The sequence below is a fragment of the Cyanistes caeruleus genome, chromosome 6 (genome assembly GCF_971803275.1).
Source record: "Cyanistes caeruleus chromosome 6, bCyaCae1.hap1.1, whole genome shotgun sequence".
NCBI classification, from domain to species: Eukaryota; Metazoa; Chordata; class Aves; order Passeriformes; family Paridae; genus Cyanistes; species Cyanistes caeruleus.
The window spans coordinates 60,794,747-60,821,723 of record NC_141706.1 but is presented as its reverse complement, the minus strand read 5'-3'; the positions used below and the strand labels follow the sequence as shown (position 1 = coordinate 60,821,723).

At 44.2% G+C, this 26,977-nt stretch overlaps 1 long non-coding RNA gene across 1 annotated transcript in view; it reads right to left on the bottom strand.

Annotated features, from left to right (window-relative positions):
• Nucleotides 1–1,030: 1,030 nt before the first annotated feature.
• LOC111929751 (uncharacterized) overlaps nt 1,031–26,977 on the bottom strand; it is a 51,556-nt gene continuing 25,609 nt past the window's right edge. Inside the window, exons 5-9 of the long non-coding RNA XR_015288562.1 lie at nt 25,716–25,886; nt 23,437–23,560; nt 22,974–23,056; nt 4,785–4,916; nt 1,031–3,479 (exon numbers count right to left, since the gene is read on the bottom strand). This is a non-coding gene — a long non-coding RNA (uncharacterized LOC111929751). The remainder of the gene's footprint in view (nt 3,480–4,784; nt 4,917–22,973; nt 23,057–23,436; nt 23,561–25,715; nt 25,887–26,977) is intronic.

Below are 26,977 nucleotides of genomic sequence, written 5' to 3'. Positions count from 1 at the left end.
TGAGAAAAACCTGACCTGGGAGGAGACTGAGGCAGAGGCAAACTACTCTGCTGCTAACATCCCTTTGAAAGATTGAAATTCTCTGATCCAGATTAGGATTTCTTCAAAACTGAACAATGCCTGCAAAAGAGATGTGATAAAACCTTTAAGAGTGTTCCCTGGTAATTCCCAGCCCAGAAACATGCTCCATCTCTATTTCTGTTAAAATAGTGTCTTGTTCTCTGCTACTTGTTTTCAGTGTGAAATTAGACTTTACACACAGTACCTCTTTTTGCACTTGTCTGCAGAAAATGATTCTCAATTTGCATTCATATGACAGTGAGAATCACCATTTTGAAGAGAAGTCCACCTGTCTGAAAGCTACAGCAAAATCACAGCCTTTCCCTCAGTCCTCCATGACACACAGGCTTCTGCTCAGAGCACTCACACAGCCACCATTTAATCCAGCTTTTCCTTTCTCCCAGCCTGGCCTTCCTGGCCCTTCTGGGAGCTAAAAGTCAGCACAGAGAGCCTTTTCTTTGGGAAGCCTCAGAGAAATGTGGTGGGATTGTAGCCCCGTGTCACCTCTCACCTCACAACATGGGATGTGCCTTCCCTGCTATGACGGGCTGCCATGTAGGACCTTCAGAGACACCAAGCCCTCTCCACCTGTTGCTGACCAAAAATCTTGTCCATTAACATCCAGATCTCGTGATAATTTCCTCACTGACCACCTCAGCCCTTTGGTGCCTGCCCTCCTGCTGCACATCACACCCAGCCCAGCAAAGCATCATGTCTCAGCCAAAGCTGCACAGATTCCACCTTTGCCAACCTTTGTCCTTGCTATGTCAGCTGTACTCTGTATCTTTGGCTTTTCTACACCTCAAATAAAGAAAATAATCCAAATGCCAGGCCAGGGCCTGGCACACTGTAGTATGCTCCATCCCATTTATTTTACACCACTTTCATGCATCTCTCAGTCGTCTCACTACAGAGACTTCAGGCAGAGTGGAGCCGTGTTCCTTAGCAACTCACAGTACACATGACAAAATTAACCCAAACACTTTTGTTTATTAACTCTTAATAAGGAGCAAACAAAACAGCAACCTGAGAGTTTCACAACAAGAATGCTTTCCATTCTGGGTGTGTTGCTAAGATTACAGACGACAATGTTATCTTGGGTGTTCTGTGAGGATTTTTTTAGCCCTTTTGTAAAGACCTATTTGAAGCACAAAAGTCATCCCCTCCCTCCCCAATTCTGGGTGTTACTATAATGGAAACACTCTATGTAATAACAGAAAAATTAAGACTGCTGGAGCTAATAAGCTCTAGCTGATGCCTGCTTGGCACAGTCCAGGTTTGGAGGATGGAGATGTGAATGTTATTCCCCAGACACTGGACAAATTGCAGGGGAAAGGTTTTCAGACTTCTGGGATTTACTCCAGGCTCTTCAGAAAATGTGACCTTATGTTGCTTTGCCCTTGTACCCCAACCCTTGAAATACAGTCCTGCTTCAGAGAGATTTTATGAGAGTAAATATATTAAAACATGCAAAGCAGCACAGGCTTAATTTGAAGAGATATTTAAGCAGCTAATTAAATATTTCAGCAGCAATTGGTGTCTGCAGATCTGGTGTTCAGGTGCTCTGGAGCCAAACCTGTCCTAAAGACACAATTGAGGAAATCACTTGTGGAAGATGTTGGTTTATGTCCATCATAAAAAGTGACTAGATGTATTCTTCTTATAATTCCTGTTTTGGGGAGTTAAAAAAGAAACAACAACTTTTGCTTTTCAAAAATATGTAAAACTTGCCAGGATTTACCAAAGGATGAAAGTCCCTTGCTGTCTCAGGAGATTTGGATGAAAGATTGTTGCCAAGAATTTCAGGTCTAAGAGAGACTTCTACAAGATTATTTCCAGATATGAAACCCTTTTCCTGCTGTGCTGCTGAGACCTCCCAGTCCAACACTTCATGGCAACTGCTGATAATGAAAGTGCTGAGGCTCCCTCCCAAGAACTAACCACATCAGCTGAGCCAGGCAGCCCTTTCCGGCTTTTATGGAGAAGAATAAGTGACTTGGGCATTCTTGTGAGAAACTACTGGGACACCAGCAACAGCATCTACAGGTTTTTATGGAAGCAGAATGCAGATTCTTATCACACACCATTTATTTAGCAAGTAATGACAAATTAATTCCTTGGAAACTCGCTCCTAGCAATCCCAGAGCATGGAGTGCAGGGTGGTCAGAGGCACGTACTCCAAAGGCCAGCTCTTCCTGAGGACAGCTGGTGGAAGGCGTAGCAGAGAGGTGAGCAAGGGAGAGGGACTGGAAGGGGAGCAGGGGATGAGGGAGAAGGTCCACTTGCCCTCTCAGCTCTGCAGCTGGGCTCTGTCTCTTCAATGGGTTTCTACCCAGATGCAAGTGAGGAGGTGCAGGCTGGAGGATGCTGCCAATATACCCTCACTTGATACGATGTGGTGTATAAACAAACAGGCTCTGAGAGCCTGACAAGATTGTTTATCTTATCTTATCCAAGCCATCCTCTGTCCTACACAAGAATTTTTCCTTTTTGTACATTTTCAAGTATGCTAAACCTCAGTGGATGCAAGCATTTCCCTTAGGAAGTCTTTCACAAGTGGCTTGCTTTCTCTGCCAGGAGGTTTTGCACAGACTGCAGTGACAGCCACATGGCTGGGTGTTCTCAGCAGAAAGAGGGGTGGGTTCAGCTATACAAGGGATTCCTGCTGAAACTAATCTGCAGCCTTGCTCACCTCCTCACCCAAAATTTCAGCTAATATCTTCCATGGCTCCCTGAGCAAAGAGTATTTCCTTTCATTAGCACTCAGTGCAAAGTGGGAACAGTCAGTCTGGGAAGAACAGAGGCAGAAATTCAGGCTATTCCTGCATTCTGAGTATAATTAGTGCTTTAGTGCTGCTCAGGTTTGCTGGCTGCAAATCCACAGGCTCTTCACACTCTGCCCAGCCCTTTCTCTGCACCCCCTTATAAACTTTTTCCTGGTGACTATCACATCCTGGAGTGTATCACGAAAATCTGTCCTGTCCAGCTGCATGGAACAGGCAAGGCCCTCACTGTTTTCCCCTGGAACTTGCCATCTTTGAACCACTATGGCCTTGGCACAGTCCTGAAGTGATTTTCCTCCATGGAAAGCCAGACCAGCTTTGCTCCTACATCTCAGATAAGAACATGTCCCTCCTTCCCCTTGTCTCCTCTCTGAGCTTCACATCCCTTTTGGTTCTTGACATTTGAATGAAGACATCTCTGAGAACATTAGGCTCAAGTCTGCTGCCTGTTGGCAACAAAAACTTGGCAAAATTGAATGAACCTGGAAATAAAAATTGAGGAAACTTTCAGCTTCTTCTCTCCAGAACTGACATGTCTATGTAGGCACAACACAGCTCCGACCACAGCTGACAGCCACACGCTTACTGAGCACATCTACAACTGCAGCATCAAAAGTTTGCAGCTTTGTCTCCTTCCTGAGGACAGAAAGAAATAATGAGCATCTCTCCCTGACAGAGGCTGGGCTGCAGCTTTCTGAACTCAGCTGGATGTTCATCTCAGCTGGTAACTGCTTGTTGTTGAGTGTTGTTAATCTGTGACATAGCAGGAGAATCAAACTCTGCAGCTTATGAACCAAACTTGGTATTGATTTTCAACCTCTCCTGGCCACAACACGAAATGAGACCACTTAGATGTGGACCCATCCATCCATCCATCCATCCATCCATCCAACACCCATCCATCCATCCATCCATCCATCCATCCATCCATCATCCATCCATCCATCATCCATCCATCCATCCATCCATCCATCCATCATCCATCTATCCATCATCCATCCATCCATCCATCCATCCATCCATCCATCCATCATTCATCCATCCAGTCTGCTGTTACATGTGGCTCTGACAACAGGGAAGGGGCAGACAGGGCTCAGGACCTCAGCCTTGAGATCTGCTTCTGCTGGTGCCAGTGTGCACAGGCTCTGAAAAGAGAGAACTGAGAGGGTAATTTTTAAGCTGCCCAGTGTGTTTTCTTGCTCAGTCCCCCTCACCATCACCAGCAGAGGAGAGGATGAGCAAAATATCCAGCCAGTGTTCTGTCCCCAAATCAGCATTTGAGAAGAGGAAAGGGGAGCTTCCTTTGAAGTTGCTGAAGAAAAGGACAGGATAACCTGGGGAAAGATGGGGGCTTCTCCCAAAATCAAAAATACCTTGCTCACATCCATTCATCAAGGTTTTTTCCCTTTCTGTCTTTAATTTTTTTCCCATTTTGTCTGTGCACTTTCTCCAAGAGGAAAGCTGGAAGCTGACACTGCCTCAAAATCTCACTTTAAGCCTTCCCCACCCCCAATTTATACTGGTTTTTTTCCACAGCTCCCTCAGCCCCACCCATCTAACTCTGTGCCTTGCAGCACGAAGACTTGGACACACATGAAGGCATATTTGAACTATTGCCTTTGATAGTTACAGGGTCTGCTTGTGCAAACTAGGCTTAATACAAAGGTTCCTAATAGAAATTTATATCATCCAGGTCCCTCCTGGCACAGACAGCAGCTACAGATGTCCCTCTTGGCCCAGCTCAGGGGAACATTTGCAAGTTTGGTTCACACTCTCCTGCCAAACCCTTGTCTTGTAGAGTTCAAGGAATGCTCAGATGTTCAAGCCACCCCAAGCACATTTATGGTCTGTTCATTACCAAAACTGTTCTGGTGGAAATGCCCTAAACTGGTGAAAAATGTCCCCTGAGACTGGGTAGATTATTCTCCCCCGTCCTTTTACCTTCTTTTCCTTTCTTTGTCCCAGGGCACTGGTCAGCTCTGGCTCACCACCACCAGACACGTGCGCACACAGCCGGGCCAAGAGGGGAAATGAATCATTTGCAGTGGGAGATCTGGATTGCAGGATACTTATCTTGAAAAAAAAAACAAACATGCACATCTCCACTAGCCTGGTAGAGGGAAAAAATCTTGGCTGACTCAAGTATTTCAGACAAGACTTCTTTGGGGACAGGAGCAAGACTAGTTTTCTATTCATCATGATCTTCCTTACAAAAAAAACCCAACACCTAAAACCAAAACACTCACACACAAAAAAATCAATCAACCTGTATACCAACCTTTTCAACTATAAAATAGACACACTGGGAATAGGGAGATGGGAAAATCCCTACCATACCAATAGCTCCAGGCAGGATATCCTCTGTATTGTGAACTTCAGGCATCTTTCAGGTTCCCAAAAGCTGGCAGGCTGCAGACATTGTACCAAATTGGATTACATGGGTAAGGATTCCTGATCTGAATGTCATTGTGGCTGCTGTGTACAAGCAAACACTATGTAGACAACACTCTAAAAACCCAACAGGTCCTCTGAGAACTTAGAGCTTCTCAAGGCAAAATTAATTAAGAAGTAATGAACTGAGCTTTTGATACCACAGTGGAAGCGTTGCTGCAGGCACAAACACTAAGAAAAGGGTGCTTTTGACTGATTTTTAATTAGAATTTAATAGTGCCCTGAAGTTACATCTCTCATTAAAAAAAAAAAAAAAAGCTTACCTAGTTCTATGTGATGAACAATTCAAATTAGATTTTAACATATGCAAATAACTGGTCTGAAAGATCTGCATGGGAATCATAGAGATAGCACAGGTTAAATCCTTGACCATTTACAGTATATTTTTCTTTAACTGATCCATCATCTAGTTTGTTTGCAATTAAACATTGGAATTAATAGAGTTTAAAAGAAGTACTGAAAAGCCATGTGAAATGCAGGCTTCAGCTGAGGTAAATTAGCACAGCCCATTGATTTTAACCACATTAACTATCTCACTGGAGTGTGCAGATCTTAACTACATGCAGTATTTCCAAGTCATGGCCAGTCCCAAGTCCCCACTCAGACTGAATGGTCTCTTACTCCCAAAGATGTCCCATTAAATATTGCTCAGCACATACAAGCCTGAGGGAATCTGCCCACAAAGTCACCCAGATTGCCAAAAAAAGCTCGAGCTGGAAAACAGAGTGTGTCAGGATAACTCCACTGGCTCCTGGGGTGGCTTGGCCAAGGTTTGTACCCCTAAGACATTTGCAGGTATGCTGCTGCTAGTGATAGCATCAAGAAACCCATCTGAGCAAGAGCCCACAGGGTATGGCCCGAGATGAGCTGCTGTGCGAGGAGGCCAGCAAAATACTTTCATTCATCCTGAGCAAACAGGTCCTTTCACTGCACTGCATGTAGGAGTACATTTATATCATGGAAATCTAACTTACTCTTCTGTCTGGAATGCTGCACTTCTCACAGTAATTGTCCCTCCACCCCAAGATGAATAATGTCATGCAATACTAAGCAGCAAAATTAAATAATAAACATGATTGCCCTCAAATGCGGAGATTACCATTTAGCTGCTTTCCAAATGCATCTTGAACTCATTCAGAGGCACAACACAGCTGCTTAGATGGTAAAAATCAAAGGCAAAGCTCCATCCTCATCACAACATCTGCTTGTGACAGAGCCTTTCACATGGCTAAGCAGAAGGCAGAGGAGCTGTCAGGACACACAAAATCACACCTTCTGCCCAGGGCAAAGGGCATTTGGGTACCTAATGTAAGTGCCACAGTTGTTTCTCTCCACTCACTGTACCTGAGCCTCACTGTTCTGGATAATAAGCAACCTGAATCGCTTAGAGATCCTCTGCAGCCTCACTGGCTGTGCCAACAGCAGACTGGGTACAGCCCACAAGCTCTGGTCTGCCATGCTCAGGTGTCTTCTCTGCACATTTCTCTAATCTTTAGGACTTCATTAAACATAGGGGGAGCAATCAGCAGTGGTGCTTGTTGTGGTTTGGGGTTTTTTCCTTGCTTCTTTTTAATTACACAGGAATTTAAAGGTAGCCTAGAAAGGCCATGCCAAGAAACTATCTCTCCTCAGCAGTTCCATTAGTTAAGGACTGATTCTGCAGCTACTGAAAAGCAAGTCTGCACTTCCCTTTGATGGGACCACAGTTCATCAGGAAGGTTTCTGTTTGTACATGGGGGGAAACATCCTGTTGCCATCCTGCCTTTAGAACACAGCACAGGAACAGGTGTTGATGTAGCTTAAATGTCTAGGCTGTAATCTCTTCATGTGACCCCTGGCAGGTTGCATTCCCAAAGACAGAGGCTATCCAGGGATGAGGGAATGGGCAGGATGAGAGTTTCAGGTCATGGGAAGGTAATCCATGGGCAGATAATCCAGGCTGCACTGGGCAGGAAGCTGAAGTTTGCTCTGTCTGATGGGCTCCTATGCATTGGGTTTGTTTCTGAAGCAGTGATGTGCCAGGGGATCATGCTTCACTTGGTTGTGTGGTACATGGAGTCTTTCCCCACTTTCAGTCCTGTTACATCAGTACCCATCCCCATCTGTGGTGAACTCCCTACAAATATTTTTCTAGAGACAACTTTTTCTTTTACACCCATGGGACTTTTCCACTCTGCATTCAGATTTGATGCTGAAATAGAGGCACTGATTTTCATTCAGACAAACTGTCATCTCAGTGCTTAAAGAGACTCATACCAGTCCCAAACTTTGGTTGACTGTTTCTTTTCATCTTCAAGATCCCAGATCATTCCTCTGACCCTTCTCCCAGAAGTCCTTGGATGTTTTGCTCCTTATTCATAGAATCACAGAATACCCTGAATTGGAAGATACCCACTTTAATACCAGCATCATCCAGTCCAACTGTTCATGCCAGCCACACAAACCCTGCTCTTTACAAGGAATTACAGGGCATCCCAGCAAACATCACTGTGAGCAGCAGCACCTAAAACCCTGGCTAGCTGAACTATCAAGGTGAGTCCTTTGGGAACAGAGGACAGAGGTATAAATTTGACCTTGTGATGCTTCTGCATGGCCAGAACAGTTGGGAAAGCTCCTGGGTAAATCAGTCTCTTTTGGTGTTTATTGCAAGCTCTCATCACTGATTTGTAATTTTTGCTTAGCTCAGACAAGGAAGAATGTATGGGGGCTTGACAGGCAGATAATGATAAGAGCTCCTTGGCGATTACTCTGCGTCACCCCCATCACAGTGTTTAGAGAGTGCCTCAAGTGGGTGTTGTTTCAAAGGGGCAAAGCAGCTCCTCAAGCAGTTTTATGGCTTTGGAATTTATTTACCAAGGCAAGCTCAGGTCAGTCACACTATCTATTTCTTTTTTAATGAGGTGCTGTTTATTTTTCACTCTCATGTTCTGGATGGATTGAGACACAAGGAGGTCAAACGACTTCTCCACCAAGTCTCCAGGGCTTCCAAAGTGAAGCCATTCTGCCTTCTAATGTGCTAAGCAAGGAGTTTGACTTGAAATCAGGGGAACTGCAAACATGTTTAAAGGTGCTTAAAAACCTTCCTAACAAGGAGCCTACATGAGAGCCTTGGTTTTTGGTATACTATTGAGTTTTAACACCTGTGCAGCTTCACTCATTTCTGCCAAGTGTCACAGCCAGCTGAGGTGATGTAAGGATATCCTTTGGGGAAGTTCTGCAAAGAAACACTTTTCATTAGCTCCACTACTGATCTGGATAAATTCAGATACTCCTGCAGTTTTCCAAGTCTGAAATAGAAGCTTCTAAACTTAACTTGGAGTTTTCTTCTTCAGACCTGGGCATTTGCCTTTCTGTCCAAATATACCAAATGGAAAATACCGACTCTCTTTCCACACCTTGCCTCCTCTTTAAAATTGTTGCAACAGACTGGGGAATTGAGAGAACACTTGCTGGAGGCTCATTTCAAGAAGAAACACTTTTTATTTTCTCCTTTCTTTTTGCAAAATGGGCAAACACAATCTGAGACTAAAATAAAATCACTTCAGACAGTCTTGCACATCTAGGTCATTAAAGTAAAGTATCAGGTGAAAAACAGTAGAGACTGGTGTCATTTATAATGGCAAACCACAGAACCAGACTTAGGTGCTGTGGTGGAGCCTGTGGGCCTCAGACATGCATGATGTTTGGTGCTGCACAGCAGCAAACCTGCAGACAAGTTACTGTGCTCACTCCTGAGGCACACGGCCACGCCAGGGATCTCCCAGTTCGGATCTGGCTGCCCAGCCCTCTGCCACAGGTACAAGAAAAATAAGGGGCTAAAGTTCATAGAAAATGTGCTAACTGGGTATGGCACAAGAATAAACCGTGGAGAACATAGGTGAGGTGTTTTCATCCAGTGTGTATCTTAGGAAGGTATCATTAAAGAGTTACCCTGTGGTTTTGCTCTTCCACCAGAACCTGCCTTCAGCTAAGGCTGGAGACAGACACAGAGCTGGATGGACACTTCTGATCCCCCTCATCCTTCAGGCTTCATGTGAGGTAGCTCAGGTCCTTCCCACAGAGACAGCTCAGCTCTTAATCAGTAGTTAAGGGGCTTGAAGATTTTGCAGGTTGCTCTTGGTTTTCTTTCTCTTGCTCCATGGAAATGCCCAAATGAGCAGGCCCTGGGTGGTCCTGGGAAGAGGGGTTTCAACTTTTCCTGCTGGAGCTGGTCCAACTTGTGCTGCTAGTTAGCTGTTCACTGAAGCAGGAACCTACAACTTGGTTTTCTCACATTACACACATGAGTGTCCTGACCATGGGGAAGGAGAGTCCATCTTCCATTTCTCTGTGGTCTGGTGAATCTTTAATTATTTATGCCACATGGAACAGCTTCAGCAGGAGACTTTGAGACCAGACCCCAAAGGATCTAACAGTTGGCTGCTCACAGCACGTTTTCAGGACATGAGAGGCTCTACATGGGAAATAGAAGTTCAGTCTGGGTTTCCAACAGCCTGAGAGAGGGCTTAGACCAGTACCATCTGTTTCCAGTGAACAACACTGATGTGCTGAGAAAGCTTATGGGATATAGCCACTTACAGAGCTTCTTGCACCCTGTAAATTTAGAGGATGAACTCTTGGTCAAATCAGGAGGGAGGATGGACTTCCCCGTTTGTTTCCGTGGGCTGGGAAGTCATCAAGCAGGATTTAGGCATGATCATTTCAGCCAAGCCAAGGTTTAGGCAGGTTTGCATTTATCAGCATGTCAGGAATGCAAATGCTCCAGCTAGGTGGGGCAGGTACCCCACGTTAGACAATTAAGACACCTACCTATCTTTATGGAGTTAATCTGCACTAACTCCACAACATAAAGATGCAGAAAGGCTATTAAAGTGGTTGGGAATATACAGTTAGAGAAGAAGGAAAGATATAAAGGCAGACACGATGCAATGTTCCCACAGCATAACCTGTTCTTGGGTTGTTTATCACAGGGAGAGGTTTTATTAGAGCTCATTAAATTTTAAAGCCTTAATGGCACCTTCTGTGCTGTGTGATTGGTACAAAAAGGAGAGCTTGGGAAGACATTAATGCAGCAGGACAGAAGGCACCTCCACAGTGTTTGCGGCTGGGGAGATAAACTCCCGGCTGCCGAGCATCTGCGGGATTAGCACGACATCGTCTGGCCGGAGTCGGTACCCACAGCCCGAGGCTGGAGCATCCCCAGCACAGCCCCAGCGGAGAAGCGATTTGCGAGGTGAATTAACTGGTCCTGATGCCCTGCAGGAGAGCGTGGCAGTGTGACAGTCGGGAGCAGCAAATAAAGCAACACAGTACAGCAGAGTCGGTGTAACCAAGCTGTAACTCAAAAATTCAGATTCTCACTTTGTACTCATTGCTTCTGCTTGGCTAAACCTGCCTGCTGGGTCTACTGTTCTGCTTTTTCTTCTTTCTTTTCCCTCATTTTCCCCACACCTGGCTTTTTTTAAACATCAATGTTTTAGCAACCAGTTGACATATTTTCTGTTTCCACTTCTTTTCCACCTCCAGCCACACTCTGCAGACCAGGTGAGACACACAGCCTTGAGACTATAGCAGTCATGGCCAGGAGCAGGAGTCAGTGCCAGCAGGCCAATAAAGTTACTATCAGGTAGATGTTCTGTGCATGACTTGAACCTTTGCATTCAGAAACCAATAATCTGTCTGTAAGGCTTTTTTTTGATAATGATAACATTATTAGTTTGGTTTTTTTTAGGGTCACCAGGGCTGAAATTTTCAAAACATTTTTAATGGTGTTGCACATCTGAAACTCAGACTCCTTGGATGTCAAAGGCCTGAATGCACTTGGGTCCCTCCTCTCTGAGCCATACACATAGAGCTGCAACCTGAAACTGTGTATGCCTGTATCCAGGTCAGGGAGACAGCATGAGAGCTTATTTGCCTGACTCACTAACTTCCTTGCCAAGAGAGCATGAAATTTTCATGACACTGCAAAGTAGCTGATCCACAGCCTCTTAAATGTTGCTGCTCCAGAGATTTTATACCCAGGAAGCACCCTGAATAATTGATCTGCTTTTGGGATGCAGGTTTGTTTATATATATATATATGCATATAATTATTAATAATTTTTTTATTATTTTTTTTATTTAGGTAGTGGAGGTTTAGGAAAAATATATTGACTGAGTTGGGGAAAACAAGTCTCTATAAAATCTTGGGTGGGATGAGACTATGTACCAGCTCTAAAAATTTAAGAGAAACCCTGGGAAAGTAATGCCTGGTTGTGATTTTAAGCTCTCTTCTGGGACAAGGGAATAGTCTCCATTCTTGGAAATGGAGTCCTCACCATTTCACATTTTTAACATGACAGGTGTCAATCACTCAAATTAAACTACTGCTCCCCAAGAATGTTCTGCCCAAAAACTTTGAAATGACAGCTGAAAGTCATCTCTTAGAATCATTCACAGCCTTGTAGGCATTGGGATATTCTTTTAAATTTGTGACCTTAATGGTTTTTTTTCTTTTAAAAGCACCTGGGCAGAACAACAAAGGCCTCAAAGTCTAAAGCTGGCACTACTCTTCCCCGCTTTTCTCTCATTGTTGGCTCAAGCCACAGCCACAGAGGAACATGAACCTTTTTCTGTATCCCACTTTTGCAGCCTAAAGCTCACAAGGGCCTCCCTGACTTTGCTGACTTTACCCACAGCCTCAGACCTTTTCTGGTTAGGATGGAACATTTCCCAAGATCAAGGTCATCCAGACAGACATAGCCAAGAGGAGCTGTGGCTGTGAGGAGTGGATCAAGGGGACAGACTGATGGCTCAGAACAGAGTCATGCCCATTCCAAGCTGGATGGAGGAAGCAAGCTGGTCTAGCAGGAGGTGTCCATGCCCATGGCAGGGGGTTAAAACAAGATGATCTTTAAGGGTCTCTTCCAAACCAAACCATTCTGTGATACTATGCCTGGAAGATTATATTCATTCTGCAGGAACAGTACTTGTAGAGCTGGCCTGGGCCATTCCTGAATTCTTATGGTTTGAGAGGTTCAGACAAAACATCACCAATCAGTCAGAGGGTTCGAAGCCACATGTTACAAGCTGAGTCTTGCTTTCACTCAGTGGGGCCCAGACTGGGTTGTTTTATTATTCAAACACACTACATCTTAGTCATGTTATTTTTTCAACATGGAAACGGCTACATTCCATCTACAAGCAAAAAGGTTGGATGTGCAGCCTGAACAGCCAAGACATGTCTGAATTTGCCTCTTTTAAACTCCTTGATAACTTTCTCTATCCCTGAGTAGCTTGAATAGTTTTACAATGAGTGACTCAAGAAAAAACAAGAAGCTATCCTTGACTGCATAAGCTGTGAAGGGCTCTCTTTGGATGAATACATTATGATGGCTTTTCTGTGCCTCCTTTGAGTCCTCTGCATGCAAGTGTGTGAGATCCCTTCAGTCACACAAGGACAAGAGAATCTCAGCACGGGCAACAAGCATTTGAGGGTATTTATTGAGGTAGCCAGCCTGTCACAACACAGAGAAAATGTAAATGAGCACCAGCCTAGTGCTTACACACCAAGAGAATGCAGAGACTCCTCACCACCACTGAGGGGGTCTCTGTAATAAATAGCCAAGGAAAAAATTAAAAGCAGCCTGATAGCAGCAGGAGGTAGCTGTGTTGAGCTGCTCCTGGCCCAGGGTGAGGTTTTCTCCCCAGAGGCTTTCTGGACAGAGCTGTTCTTTTCTATCCATGTGAATCTTTTGGACACATGGGAAACACATGTCCATGAGGAGAGAAGAGCTGTGGTGGTTATCCATGGGCAGTAAAGAAGTAAAGTAGCAAAAATTAGAATTAGAAAGTTATCTTTCCCCCCAAAAGCAGGGCTGCATTCAGTCTCTCATGCAGCCTTTTGGACCTGGAGCTGTGACCCTGGCAAGGTGGTGACAGCCCTGGCTGTAGGTGTTACCATCCAGCTACCCAGAAAGTCCTGCCTGGGGACACACAAGCTGGCAGAGACAGACAGACAACCCAGTTCCCATCTGACATGTGCTTTCCCAGTGACTACTCCATTTCCCAGACAGAGAGGAGCTAGAAAATTTCTTTTGCAGTTTTGATGCTCAAAAGAAACCAACCACAAACCAGTTTTGATGCATGCAGAGAGAGCTCTCAGCAGGGCCTCGGGAAATCCCCTGAGTCATTGGGAAGACACCATGGGGCCACCAGTCACAGGGATGGAGGGAAACCCCACGAAACTCCAGGCCACCACTAGATGTTCTCCTAACACCCTGCTGGGGGGAGCTCCTCGGTTCATTTCCTTAAAGCCCTGGGGTAGCTCTCCCAGCCCTTTCCCCATTTGAGGAAGGTGTTCTCAGCTCTCTTGTAGCTACATCTTATTCCCAAAAACCCATGGTTTCATGCTTCACTTCCCAGGACAACTGATAACACCTGTCCACCTGCCCAGTATCTATTTCCAAGCTCCTCCTTACCATTTTCATCTCTGAGGAGAAGCTAACAAATCCAGTGGCGACTCCATCCAGATCCACCCTGGTGAACCTTCAGCCCAGTCTGCTCCTCACATCAGCTCTGCAGGCCCTGCCAGTGAAGGTGCCATCCCCATTTGCCAGTCCCTCCTCTGGCAGACTGATCCCTATTCCCCATCACAGCAACCACTTTACTGAGAAGGGTATTTTCATCTGCACAGTTATTCTGACCTTGCACGTCCCTTGCATGTTCTTGCAGGAAGAGCAGCTCAAAGAATGCTCTTCCTACATAAACCTTTCTTTTAGACCCATTCCCTTCCTGCCAATGCCTTCTTTCATGACAAATTCATTTTCCTTCTCTTCTCCTGTCTCCTTAACTTCTCCCTGCAGTCAGATTCTCCTCCTACCTTTACCTCAGTAACTCCTACCTTTGCCTATAGCATCACCATTCTGGGGCTTTTCTCATCTTGCCAACACCAATAATTGCCATACCTCCTTCACCATCCCTGCCTTCAGCAGCACAAAATTCTTCCCCCCAACTTTCCATCCCAAATGCCATGGCTATAGAAACCCCCCTTACCTCCCTGCACCAGCCCACTCTTCCTGCCTTTTTGTGCCTACTTGGGCTGTAATACCTACAAGTTTTGTCCTAATTTTCTAGACACGGCAAAATGATGACTCTTCTCCATCCTTACATTCCTTACTGTTCTCAAGGCTCACTCTGACCCTCTCCACACCCCCCTAATGCAGCATCCATGGGATCCTGGTCTCTCTCTGCCTCAGCAGCCCTCTGACTGTCCATTATGTTCCCCTCGTCCATTCCAGGCTCTGCAGCCAGAACCAAGGACTTCTCCACCTGGGTGAGTCCTGAGTGGACTTGGCTGCCCTGCAATGGTTTGGGAGCTGGGTGACAGGAGCTGGGACTGTGCTGCTGGACACTGCCCTGCCATGTTCTGCAGCAGCTCCCAGAGTGGGAGGCTCTCTGGCCCATGGTGTTTCTCTCCCCATACACACTCACTGTTACTGTCTCATATTCCCCTTCTTTCCTCCTTCTGGAAAGACATTCCCACCACAACAGCTCGTTTCACAACCACCTTCCCTCAACCCAGATACTACAGATGATGTTTCATTTTTCATTACTGTAACAACGATGTGACTCAGGAGCAGTTTCACTTGTCAATATTCACATGTATCAACAGATCAGCAAAACTGTTCTTGAAACCTCCTAAAACTAAAGGTTTTCTCATGAGCATTCAGGTCTTTCTTGTTTTCATCCTTCCAGATCTGACATAAAATAATAGCCTGAAAACACAAAAAAATATTTGTATTTGACTGAATTCTGGTGTACCAAAGCAAAGCAGGACAACTCATGAATAAGCTGTAGATGGCCAGCACAATGGGTATGAGGCAAGCAGATTTGCTTTTGCTTATCTCCTGTCTTTGAGGAAGAAGGGTGACATCAGAAGCTGAAAAAAAAAATAGTGTCAAATGTGGGTTGCCCACATTTTCAGAGAGGGCCATAGAGGGCTGGTTAGAGCAGCAACAGCAAATACTGCCAAGAATGTGTGTCATGCAACTCCACACACAGACACAGCTTGCTGACTGAATGATGAAAGCACTGAATGATGAAAAAAGAGAACTTGTGGTCAATTATATAGGCGCTAGAAGGGCCAGTAAGAAATGAGAGGAATAGAAAGTTACTTGTGATGGAACTTGACGCAGCTGATGTCACGGAAGCTCAGTGAGATGACTGTCTGATACTGAAATAAAACTGTTGATTAGGAAGGGCAGACTGGGGGCAGTTCTGTTTACCACCACTGTGGAATTGTGAGCTGCTGGGTCAGATTTACAAGATGCTCAGCAGAACAGGGAGAGTATCTGCAGAATGATCTGCTACAGACCACCAGACAAAGTCACAGAGTCAAAAGGCAGGATGATTGTTCTTTAAACCCATTATTCATTTAACCCTCATCCAATTTGTGGACAGAAGAGTTCTGTATGCACACACAGCTCCACGTGGGAGACACATGCTAGAGATGTAAATAGCCAATAGAAAAATAGCATTTGAGTGAATTCTTTAACCCATGAGGTCACACCCATGATGAGGGTGTTCATTGCAACATACCTTGGTGAACCAAATTCTGGGTAGAAAGTTTGTTGACCTCTGAATGCCAGGCATCATTGTGACCTGATTGTGACCTGATTATTTGTCTGCCCTAAACACTCAGCATTAAAAAGGTACATTCTCTAGCTCAAAGGAAAATTACTATCCAGATTCACTGCTAGACAAAATGTGGGCAGAAAAACCCAAATGAAAGTTCAGGCCTTTGATGAAGGACTTATCAGATGGTCAAAAAGTCGGGATTTCCAAGTCAAGAGTGCAAACAGATCACACTTAAAATCTCATCCTGGTTCAGCAGCAAAGTGAAGGAATCAGTGTGAAGCTGAAAAGCAATCACAACTTTGAAAGGGGGAAACAGCTGCCAGTTAACTTAAATTGAAGTAACTGAGAGAAATTAGTAAGTAAAATTAGAACTATATAGAAACACCTCAGAACAGAGCAAAGAAAGTAATTTTTCTTCTACTAAGAACAAAAGGAGCTTAAAAATAGTGCAGGAATACCACTAAAGACTGGTAGTAAAATGGATGGAAATTTAAAAAAGAAAAGTACTAAATTGGTATTTGTCTGTATTCAGAAAGAAGTAAGAACATGTGCACGTATAACATAAGGCTTCTGATGGACATTTTTGCTCAGTTGCATCAAGAGTCTAATAAGCAAGATCTACTAGGGAAAAATATTTTAAATAAGCACTATGGATAATTAGCATTCCCAGAAGAGATGACATAATCTCTCTCCCACTTCCATTTGAAGAAGTGCTCACAGTTATCAATACTCCAAATGGGTAAACAGGATGAACTGGGTAAGTACAGTCAAAGAGAAATGAATAGGAAATGGTAATTGGCATCTTTCAAAGAACAAGAATTACTTGCCAAACTGAGTTACTATTTTGATGAGTTTGGCCCAGACATGACAGATTCAGGGTTTCCCAAGGCTGTAGCAGGGAACAATGCTGTGTCCTGTAAAGCACTAAAAGTTATCCCATAATTGATGTGAGAGCTGGAGAAGTGAGATTGCACACACTAATGAATGGCACAGCACAGGGTCCCAGTACAGCACTATGAGAAAAGGGAATAAAGGAACCGTGAGTGCATATCTGGTGTTCGAGGTAGGCAGAGGTGTAGGGAAATCATTTCCATGCTCGTGCATAGCAGTAGAAAGACCACTGCTGAAACAGTCCCTGACATGCAGACTTGTGGATTGAGGGAGCAGCTGTGGGGAGAGGACACTGGGAGCTGCCCCCATTACACTGCTCCTCCCCAGGAGCTGCTTTGAGGCACCACTGGAGGCTGGATTTCAAACTAGGCAAACCTTTGGCTTCCCAGGAAAACCACTCTTGCTGCCTTCTGTTGTCTGCACACTGCCCATGTGTGCACTCTTCAGAGGAATCTGAAAAGAGGAAACAATGAACTACCTGCAATAGCAACCTGCAAAGACCAGAGCAAACATCACCCTGGATGAGGTTCAGGACTCACTCTGCTCTTTGGTCTTTTATTTGCTTTATCCATCACATGAAGTCTCTTCTCAGTTTACTGTGACTGCATGTAGGCTAACTGCACAAACGTTTTCACAAAACACCACTTGCTCTTGAGTTCCTATCACCACAGGCTTCTAACTGTGCCAGCACAGGTCTGGCCTTGAGCATGACCTTTGGCAGGGTGCATGTGCAGCAGGCATGTTTCAGACCCAGCTGTCAGGGCTGCTTTTCCATTTGATCCATTACAGTTGTCTGTTAAAAGACAAAAATAGTCTCAGCACCAGCAACTGGGACTTCCTTCTGAGAGCTGAGTTCCCCAGCCACAGTCAGTTCCCCAACTGCTTCCCTTCTGAAACATAGATGTATTTTCCACATATTTGGCCTGCTTTCAGTGGGAGAGGTACAGGCCTCACCACCCCTCCTCTCTTCATCATGCCCTTTCTCCAGAGCAACACAGATCTTGATAGGAACCCACAGGAACCTGACACTGGCTGGGGAGCCATGGAATCATAGATATGTATTTATCCAGCTGTTTGCTGGACATTTTGTCCAGAAGGATCCTGTGAGAGACAATGTCAAAGGTTTTACTGGAATCCAAAATGATTGTATCAACTGGTTTCCTTTGATCAAAGATTATTTTTATGACTGGCTACCTTGTATTAAAAAAAAAAAATTAAGTTGGTTGAGTAGGACTTTCCCTCACAAACCTGTGCTGCCTGTGACCAGTGTCTGCCTTGTCTTCCAAGTGTTCTTCAACAACTCACAGATTAGTCTCCATAATTTTACCAGGCACTAAAGTGAGACTGCTGAGGTGCTTTACTGCTCAGCACCGGCACGTAGGAAGACTAATCTGCAGGTATCTAGGGACCACAGATGACAAAAAGTGTGATTGTTAAGGAGAGGAAACAGACTGTGGGTTAAGTGTGGTCTGGAAAAGGGGAGGGTTCACAGTAAGCGTCTGCCATTCTGCAAAGTTATGCCCTTTTTTGTACCTTGAATTTACATTGAAGAAAACACCAGGAACTAAAGACTGCTTTGCTTTAGGTGGGAAGGTTGAAGTAGGTGTGTTCCTTATGTATTAAAGCAGGTGTAATCCTTTTCCATCAACAGCACACTGTCTTCTGCTGGGTCCAGACCGGAAAAAGAAGAGATTTCATCAGTGCTCTTTGATAATTGGGACAAAACACCAAATGCATCATGGGACTGGTGGGCTCTCCATCCCTTGAATCTCCAGAGCAAGGCTGCCCATCTCTGCAGGAGATGCTTTAACCCAGCAGACTCAGCAGCCACACGCTGGCAGAGATCTCCCAGTCACAGACCTGGCCCACTGCTCCACACGCTGGAAACCCAGGGGAGGTTTGGTGAGAAGGGGATTGTTTGGGCTGGTTTTTCTTTTGAACCCTATAATAACACTGCTCACGTCTAGTTGTGCACACTCTTTAAAGAGCTGGGATTCCCCCTTCTGATAGCAGCTACACAGCAGTCATGCTTTTCTTTAATCTCCACCAAACTATTATTTCAACATACCACCCACACAACCAGATGAAAAAGCACTGGTAAAAGGGTGTTGTTGTTTTGCTCTTTCCTTCTCAGAAGAAAACCAAGGCTTAGAAGAACAGCGCAGAGTCCATCTCTGTATGTACTGACTCCTCCTTTCCGTCTGGAATTTCCCATCAGTTATACCATAAACAAACTCCCTTCAAATATGCTAAAATAAAGTGAACTGAAATTCAGTAGCAGACTCAGAATTAGGGACTACTTGTAATCTGGTGGTTACCAAAGAAAGATCAAAAACTGATAGAATCTGATTTTTCATTTTAGACTATTTAAATTTCTTATTCAATAAAGTAATAATTCACTTTATAAATTAGGTTGCATTTGAATACAGCTTTTCATTCGATTTTGTGATTGAGCTTGATAAGGCTTTTAACTACAAGAGGTTGCTCCTTCATTTCCAACTAATGGATAATACTTTGAAGAGCAAATACCAGCATGTTATTGCCATTTTTCAAAAGGATTCAGACATCGTAACAGATTTTTTTTTTTTGTTCTATCACTGATGTTTCTACTAAGACCCCCTCTAGCAGGAGACACAAGATGGTGTCCTAACAGAAAATGTCATTGCTGGAAAAAAGGGCACAAATCTTAGATTACCATGACAGGTTTGTAATTTTTTTACAACAAACACTATAAGGGAATCAGAGAACTATCACAGAAAACACCAGAAGGTATCTTTTTTTATAAACAGTACAGCAGATTTTACTTTCTCCTCCTGTTTTTCTGCCTTTAGATTGCTAAAAAGCTTTTTGGAGCAACCTGTTTTCCTGGTCTTTAAAGAAGTCCTGAGCAAAGGGACAGCCTGGCTGTGCAATGTCAGGTTTCTCCAGGGCACCCAAAATCAGGTATAGGATACCAGTGGCTGCTCCTGCAGCTACCTGCAGACATTCACATCCATCTCTCTGCAGAAGACATGAGCTTGTCATTGCCCAGAGCCCTCACTGACATCTAGGCATGTATCTCAAACACCTTGAAACCAAGCAGAGAAAAGACACTGCATTCTTTCTGGGCCATCTTTCTTCTTCTGTCCTCATAGCCCTTTCCTCCTGTTCCTGAAAGTGCCAGGATGTCACCCAAGCTGATCAGACAGGAAAGTGCCTCTGCAGAAGAATGGGAGATATATTTTATGGGTGTGCTTGCATTTCTGTGTTCTTTGGTGCTTGGCAGCATAACAAGACACCTTTTATTTTCACCCATGTATTTGCTGTGTGCATTCCATAAGCTGCAGCTCCAGGGTGTAGCTGGCCTGCAGCCTGCCTTTCTCCTGCCAGTGATCCTGTTTTCCTGGGACCTGAGCAGTGATGCTGGCACAGCACACCATGACACTTTCATTCAGTCAGGTCAGTGGGAGCATTGCCATTCGGTTCTGGAAAACTGTGGGATTTTCATGTCTCATTATATGTAGATATCTATAGTTGGCTGTTTGCTTTTTTAAAATTTGCTATAATAACTGGGTCTCTTACAGTATCTTTTTGCCACTTCATCTCAAAAAATATGCAAAGGAAGTCTTTAAAAGAATTCACAGAAATTCTAAAAACTAAAGAAAAACTAAAAAGAAAACTAAAAACCAAAGAAAAACTAAAAGAAAACTAAAACTCAAGACAGAGATGAGATTAATGAAAAGAGACCACAAGATGAGTCCAGAACTGAGCTATATATATTTTCTTCCCATTACTTGACAGCACACACTACCAAAGCTGGCAGAGAATTATAAAATATTTGCATTTCTTAAAATGTTGAAACCTACAGGTTTGGCTGAGCAGAGTTTTCATGCAAAAACATCCCACATCTGGGTAGCCTGGAGTACACAGAGAGTTGTGGTGTCAAAGTCCACCTGCTTCCACTCTGCAAACTCACTCCAGAAAAGTTACCACAGGTATCACTCTCACGCACCACAGATAGACAGACAGACAGACAGACAGACTTTCCATCCCCAGTGTCACGTGTTAAAATGTGCCTGTGCCACCCCAGCACCAGGTGAAGCTGTCTTTCCATGAGTAATTTGATTTACAAAATGATTGAAGCTGCTAGTGTCAAGAGAAAAGATGATGGAAGGGATGCTTTTTAATGCTGAAGAATCTTTCCAATTTATATGGCTGCTTCACAAATGAACCTTCAAAAAGTACATTCCCAGCACCAAGGAGGGCATAGAAATCATGCCTGGAAAATTAGGCTGTAAATTCATTGTTTAAGTGAAAGCAAACTGAGCAAAGAACAAAATCCCAGGTGCCAATAAGAAGACCAATTTATAGCAAGATACATTTATGCTGGGAAAAATGTGCCAGAGCTCAAAAGTCAGTGTTTTCAAGGGTGATTTCCAGTAGATTTTTCTTTTGTCTGTTCCATTATTATGATGGAGTAAGAGGATCTGAAAAATTGGTGGGAAAGGAGGGGGGGAAAGCTTGAGTTTTCTTTCTCCTTGGGGTGTATACATATCTAGAAATCTCACAGACCATACGTTTTTTTTCAGACTGTATCAGGGAATTTATCTGAGAAAAAGCGAAGCAAATATCTCCAAATACGTGCCCCACTAAATCTTTCACTTTAGTTTGAGGCTTAATATAATAGTTTCACCAGGTAATTTCTTTTCTTCAAAACATTGAGATGCTTATAACAGTACATTTTTTGAACTCATCACTGAAAGTGTTCAAAAAATGTGTGGTTGTGGAACTTAGGGACATAGTTTGGTGGTAAACTTGGCAGAGCTGGGTTAACAGTTGGACTGGATGATCCTAGAGGTCTTTTCCAACCTAAATGATTCCAGCAGAGACTGGAAGGGGTCTTTCACACCCACCAGCACCCCCAAAGACTCAGAGGAGATGCCTCAAAAAAGACATCAGAGGTAACCATCCTGCTGCAGGAGATGGCTCCATGGCCTGGCCACTTCAAAATGGAATCATCATCCAGTTCAGCAACCACATATGAGCCTCAGTTTCCCCACTGGAGGTCAGTGACATAAAGGAAATGGATCAAATTAAGAAACAAGTAACTGTAAAATAGAGCCTGCCCAGGTCTGTCAGCTCCCCCATTGAGGTGCAGACAGGTGGACCACAAAAAGTCTGGCAAAGGCTCACAAAAGTCACTTGTGCACAGCATTTCTGCAGAGAGATCTGCTGCTGGCAGGAGTGTGCGTCCCACTGCTTGCTGAGGCTCGTGTCAAGGGAGGGTTCACCCCAAAGGAAGTCACAGAAACCTCTGAAGTCTTCCCTTTTTTGAGAAAGTCTGAGCAACAAAGCACAGGGCTCACAACTCTACCCTCTGTGACTACTCCATCACACAGCTGAAGTTCAGATCAGTGGCTCAGCACCTGGTTTGCTCTAGATAAGGCCTGGTGTGCCCAGGGTGACTCCAGCTGTATACATCAGGGAATTCTTACTGCAGAAGAACCCCAAGATGATGCAAGTCGCACATTTTGATAAAGAGAGACATCCTTCTCAACAAAAGGGCTCACAGTCCTGAGGGTCCACGTGTGACTACAGACCTCAACAACACACCACGCTCAGGAGAAAACCCAGCACATAAAGTACTGCTCCCAATGAAACCGGCCAGCCTTTTTGTTGTCCTCTTGCCTTTTTCCTCCCCCTCCTCCTCTGTTCCATTTCCTTTTCCTGTGTGCTTACATGGCAGCCCCTGTACATGTAAATCAGTAAATCAAACCATTTACAGAGCATTATTTTCTATGTTATCTCTGTTCTGCAAAACATTTCCTGCTTTCCTGTCTGCAGCTTTTCTCTAAGGTGCCCCTCAGCGCTCAGCCCCAGCACAGACGTGCTGGGGTCACCCAATGGGCACCTGCCAGCTCTGTGACATCCTCCCCTAGCAGGGTACCAGCTTCCTAAAGCCACCCACCTCGAGGGTTTGGTGCAGCTCTACAAGGTGGACTGCTGGGATCCTTGCCATGGAGAGCTGGCAGCAAAGGTCCCTGAGCACAGCAGGAGCTGATGCAATGTAAACACCAAAGCCCTTTGAATCCCTGCTGCATCAGCTGGGTCCAGCCTGGCTGCAGAGCAAACTGAAGGAGACTAAGGGGACAACAATGGTAGCAAAAAAAAAAAAATATTTGGACTTACAGCAGAGTGTTTGAGTAAGATTTGGTTTATCTGAACCGCAAGTTTGTCCAAGGCACTTCTTTGCTCTTCAGCCACTCCGCTCCCTTGGGATTCAGAATGGGAGGATGAATTTTATTACTTTGCTTCCGTGGTCGACACAGTTTTTGTATTAACCCCAGATTTAATATCCAAAAATATAAGAGTCCTGCAGTAGCACAGAGCTTTGGGTAGTCATATTAGCTGTTTGCACAAGATGCAAAACCAGCTTGAATTTCTCTCTGATCTGTGATAGTTAAACTGATTTCAGATCTTGGCCCAGCACTACTGATGGTTTGCGTTTGTAAAAAAAATATGAAATGAGTATTCTTTGAACCGCACCCTTTTCCTCCCCATGCACTAACAACTGTAACCTTTCCACCCCTGTGGGTGTTAGAGTTTCTTAGTAAAAGGAAGGGTTTTCATAAGAAAAGAAAGCCAGACATACCTGTCACAAGGCAGCACGTGTGGCGTGAGCGGCAGAGCTGAGCCTGCGGCACAGCATGACGGGTACTGGTGGGTGCCTGCTAACTCATTATATTTTCAGTTTACTTTTATTCTGACAGCTGGAGCTGAATGAAAAGACAAAGTGGATAGGCTGGGATTCTTGGGAACATACACGTTCAGAGATTGAATTCAAAGTTTGGAGCCAAATTCCATGAGCTGCAGCAGCACACTCGCTGTCTCAGCTTTGGCCACACCACTGGCAGCAGGGTGTCCCAAAGAAGCTGTTAGATACAACCCCACCTTGTCTCAAGGACCCTAAGGTCCAGACTGGCACCTCTCCACTCTTACCACACAGAGGATAAAGTTGTTGCTCCAGAGAAGTCAGTGGTGTCAAATGTCTCTCAGAAACTCCATGTGACAACCAGCTGCACTCTGCCAGCAAGCTCCTAACAGGGACCATAATAATCCCAGTATGTGACGGGGTAGGACTGTCAAACATAAATAGAGCTTTTCTCTTCAGAGTGAGAGAACTTTCCTTGGTGAGGGGCATAATCAGTCATATTCAACTTAGTGGATTTCCACCCCTGAGGCACACGGTACATCACTGCACCGGTGAAAAAGGAGAACAGCCAAATTTCTACACAGCACTCACAAAAACAGGCAAACTTAAAGCAGGAGGGCTTCCAACACAGACATGAAATGCAAGTATTTATGCAGCCTGACTAAGCAGCAGGAATCCTGCCCATCACATGTAGGAAAGCCACTGAATGAAAAATCTTACCAACTGACAGCCCCATGTTTTTAATCTCCAGCAGCAGGACTGGAAGGCTTCTGCATTCCCTGCAGACTGCACACTATGGATTGGGCATGCATGGTCACACAGAAATCCATGTAAGCTCTGTGCTGGGCTCAGCTCAATGGTTTTGCCACTCAGCTGCCAGGGTGGCACGTGTATGCCCTCATGTGTAAGGGAAAGACTCTGCAGGTAGGAAGTGGCTGGCAGGAAGCTGAGCTTTGGTTTTAGCAGTTTAACACATTCTGGTCTGAGGGATCCAACCTGTGGTTGATCCTGATATGGACTAGAAAAATCACCCTGGCCAGCTTTTGTCCCTGTCCCAGAGCAACAGCATCACAGCCACTGTCACAGACGACCCAAGTTTGAACCACAAGCTACTGAGATTCTTTGCTAGGCACAGTTTGTATCATGCCAGTGCAGCAGGGGCACTCATACAGTGCTCCAGCCACAGCAGCACAGAGCAGAATTCAGTGCTTCTTAGCCCCTGAACACTGCTGAATTAGAGAGACTCTTGGGCACTTTCCTGCCTTGCTTATGATTAAGGAAGTCCTTTTTGCCATTCTGTATACACTGCACTCTCCAGACAAGTCTGCAGCTCTGTCCCCTTTCAGTGCACTGCCTGGTAACATGAGAAGAGACATTTGGCTGTTTCCTACTAAGACCTGCACTTCAAGACACTGTTTTCATTTCCTCACTTTCCATGCTGCAAATTTAAAGCCATATTCTATCATTTTTCAAGAAAAATGAACCTTGTTTACCTACAAAAAAAAAGGTGCATGACTGCACAAAATTGTCTTCCTGGGTAATCTTTTGCAATATATGACCACAGCGCTGTATTCAGTTGCAGGTAGAGGAAGGAGAGGCAGATGATCTGACATTTCCTCCATTTACAGGTTCTTGTTGGTCACAACCAGATAACAACAATAACATTAACACAGAGTATTTTCATACGCAGTGGGACAGAGATATATCATACCTGCTTTTCTCTTGATAGTTTCTAAATGAAAGTTAGTTCATAGTTTCTCTATCAGAGCTGTGAAAATTAAAAAAAATAAAAAAAATAAAAAAAAAATCTGTGTTATGTAGAACTGAGTTAAAACAAGGCTGGACCCTTTTCTCTATTGTTTGGATAGTCACTGTACCTCAGTAGGAAAATGATGGAAAATGCATGTGAGATATCACCTATGCAGCTTACCTTGCTTGAACATGCTACCTTAAAGGCAACTAGCTAAATAACACCCAGAAATTAAATGGCAGAAATAAATAGTCTCAAAATGCCCAATCCAAACTCATCTAGGTTAAAAGAAACATTTCCATTTACTTCAACTAGATTTGGCCAGGGAGTTTCTGCACTCTTCTTTAAAAGGTTCTTCATCTGATCTTTTTTTACTGACTAAGTAAGATGTCAGTGCAATACAGCTCATACCAAAAAATTTATTGCTGTACTGCTAGTATTATCTCCACTGAAAACAGAGTAAACTTACTTGCAATGTTTGGTTTGGTTTTGCCACCCACAGAAGGTCTAGCTTGATGTTCATCTCCAGTTACAGAAGATATTGTGAAAATTTTTGAAAGCATCTTCCGACATGACATCTTGTATCAGTCTTAATCTTTCAGGGGAACAGTTGTAGGTGATGTCAGTTGGGGCTGTACTGCTGAAAGAAGCGTAAAGAAGATAAATAGTAATAATTTTAAGGTCTGACTGGAAGATTTAAGATGTGTCATCTCTCATTTCCCTATGGAGGACCATGCAATTTTCAAAGTTTCATCATAAAATCTAGCTGGAAAATGCAAATGTGTCTCTGACTATCCTAAACCAAACATTAGGGAGAAAATAATCAGGCAGGTATTTGACCCCATAGCTGATTGCAGCCAAATGGGAACCTTGAGCTGGTACATCACAAATACCACAAAGGAGCCCACTGGTCTCTGTGAAAACTCCAGCTCTTCAGGTCTGAGTGCACCCTGCTCTTTTCTATCCCACGTGTGTGAATGAAAGACAAATACAGAGACAAATCAGCTGTAGTCATCTCAGAAACATTATTCATTCATTGTGTTTTCCTTTGAGTTTGATTTCTACTCAGAAAAGGAACAACATGCAATCACATGTTTGAGGCAGTGCACAGGCTGGTTCCAGCAATAAATCCAGTCAAGCTGAGCTGGTAAAGACAGAAATTTCACCTATTCTCTACAGATAGAAACCAGCTTCAGCCTCTTTTTTCCCCAGTTCCTTCTGGTTCCTGAGAATAAATTGCTCTTTACAGAAAGACCCATCCCTAGAAACCTTCTCCAGAGCAGAACCAAAGTAACTTTTCTACACCAGAATGAAAGTACATACCAAGCATTTCTTTAATTTTCAGAAGAACTGTTTCAATACAGATACCAAAAGTAAATTCAGTTCTCTGTTTGCCTTAGGTTGCCACTTTGCAGCTCCGTCCTGTCCCACCTTAGCCCTCAGCAGTCTGCAAGTCCTGGCAGACCCTTGTGGGGTCCTGTAAGCACCTCACTGTGAGTGGAATTTGTAGGAGTTGATTGAGAAGTTGCCTGAAAACTTCATAAATCTGGTCATAACTGACTTTGACTGAGTGACACACAGCATCAGCAAAAGCATACAGAATAGGTATCACAAACAAGGTCTAGCCTGGCAATGTAACATTGGGATCTTCTTCCTCCTTCACACAAAGCCTAAACTAGGGCACTCGGTAAAGAGCATATGCTCCTTCTTATCAGTATTCTTATCTATTAC